Genomic DNA, 2,432 nt, shown 5'->3' on the forward strand with positions numbered 1-2,432 from the left:
GACGTTGCCCGATTCAGGGACTTGTTCCTGGGGTCTCGGGCAGCATCGGCTGCGTGCACGGCCTCGTCGAGGCCAAGGCATTTTTGTGGCCGATGAGAAGGGACCGCGAGACCGTCAAATACCGAGAGACTTGGCCGGGCCAAGCCCGCAACCGCAGCTTCTGCTCGCACCACCCCAGGGAGCCGTTGCCCGATTCAGGGACTTGGTCTGGGGTCTAGGGCAGCATCCGCCGCGTGCACGGGCTGGAGCTCGGCTCCTTTTTTTTGCATGCAAGCCAACCGATCGAGGCCATGGGCGCCTGCCGGTCACCGGAGCAACCAGTCGCCGGACAAAAATCGCCGGAAGGCATGCACGCCCTGTATTTCGTTCGAGGGACGTTGGCCGGGGTGCACGCAATGGGAGGCCCATCGCGCACACCTACTCCCCCCGTGGGGGGGGGAGAGGGGGTGCCGGACCACCACCCCCTAAAGAGCATTAGAGATTTTACAGATATGCTACCAGTAGACGTTAAAATGTCTGAAACGGGGACACTTTTTCCAAACAAGCAAATCCCACACCGAGGGTGCGCAGGTGCCGATGGTGGTCGAGGCATGTGCCCGCAACAAGGGCCAACGTGAGCCGATGGTGGTCGAGGCAACCGCCCGCACCAGCTCGAGGCATGTGCCCACACCAAGGCCCGGCATGTATCGATGGTGTTCGACGTAGGGGCCATCTTCTGCTGATGGTGGTCGAGGCAAGAGCCCGCACCAAGGGCCAGCGTGTGCCCATGGTGCTCGAGGCAACCGTCCGCACCAGGGCCCAGCGTGTGCCGATGGTGGTCGAGGCAACCGCCCGCACCAGGGCCCAGCGTGTGCCGATGGTGCTCGAGGCAACCGCCCGCACCAAGGGCCGGCTTGTGCCGATGGTGGTCGAGGCAACCGCCAGCACCAGGGCCCAGCGTGTGCCGATGGTGGTCGAGGCAACCGCCCGCACCAAGGCCGAGCGTGTGCCGATGGTGGTCGAGGCAAGCGCCCGCACCAGGGCCCAGCGTGTGCCGATGGTGGTCGAGGCAAGCGCCCTCACCAAGGCCGAGCGTGTGCCGATGGTGGTCGAGGCAACCGCCCGCACCAGGGCCCAGCGTGTGCCGATGGTGGTCGAGGCAAGCACCCGCACCAACGCCGAGCGTGTGCCGATGGTGGTCGAGGCAAGCGCCCGCACCAGGGCCCAGCGTGTGCCGATGGTGGTCGAGGCAAGCGCCCTCACCAAGGCCGAGCGTGTGCCGATGGTGGTCGAGGCAACCGGCCGCACCAAGGGCCGGCGTGTGCCGATGGTGTTCAAGGCAACCGCCCGCACCAGGGCCCAGCCTGTGCCGATGGTGGTCGAGCCAGGAGCCCGCACCAAGGGCCGGCTTGTGCCGATGGTGTTCGGGGCAACCGCCCGCACCAGGGCCCTGCGTGTGCCGATGGTGCTGGGGGCAACCGCCCGCACCAGGGCCCAGCGTGTGCCGATGGTGCTGGGGCAAGCGCCCGCACCAGGGCCCAGCGTGTGCCGATGGTGCTGGGGGCAACCGCCCGGACCAGGGCCCAACGTGTGCCGATGGTGGTCGAGGGAACCGCCCGCCCCAGGGCCCAGCGTGTGCCGATGGTTATCGGGGCAACCGGCCGCACCAGGGCCCAGGGTCTGCCGATGGTGCTCGAGGCAACCGCCCGCACCAAGGCTCAGCATGTGCCGATTGTGATCGAGGCAACAACCCACACCAGGGCCTAGCTTGTGCCGATGGCGGTCGGGGCAAGTGCCCGTACCGAAGGGCAGCCTATGCCGATGATGGTCGATGCATGTGCCATCACCATGCGTCATCATGTGCCATTGATGGTCGAGGCCTTGGCCGAAGTTCGATTTTGAGCCACGGTGCCCATGCTTGGCTCCAGCATGTGCTGGTGCCGCATTTTTTTCACTCGGGACAGCATCGTCGGAGCATCGCCGGAGCATCGCCGGAGTACCGCCGGAGAACCTGACCGGCGGCATTGGGGTTCCGGCGATTGGGAGGGGGGCCGGGGGGGTGTGCGCACATGATGTGCGATGGGTGCTGGTACTTGGCCTTGTGTTGGCCCCCTATCCCTCATCACACCTCTGAGAATTCACACCCCTTTAAAGAGCATTTGAGATTTTACAGGTTTGCTACCAGTAGCCGTTAAAGTGTCTGAAATGGGGACACTTTTTTCAAACGGTCACAAAATCTTCTCCACTTCGAGTTTTTAGCTGAATTTTTTTGTGCATGCCAACAAAAATAGAAGGATCATGCCTACAAAATTTGGGGCCAAAAATCCTTATAAAAAAATTTTAAAAAATCCCGAACCGCAAAAAGTTTCGAAAATCATGAAAAATAGAAAACGAGTCATCTTCCAACGAAACTTCACGTGAAGGCTTAGGGGACCATTGTATGAATTTACAAG

Source organism: Durio zibethinus, unplaced genomic scaffold (genome assembly GCF_047325235.1).
Source record: "Durio zibethinus cultivar Kanyao isolate XHJ-2024 unplaced genomic scaffold, ASM4732523v1 HiC_scaffold_70, whole genome shotgun sequence".
NCBI lineage: Eukaryota > Viridiplantae > Streptophyta > Magnoliopsida > Malvales > Malvaceae > Durio > Durio zibethinus.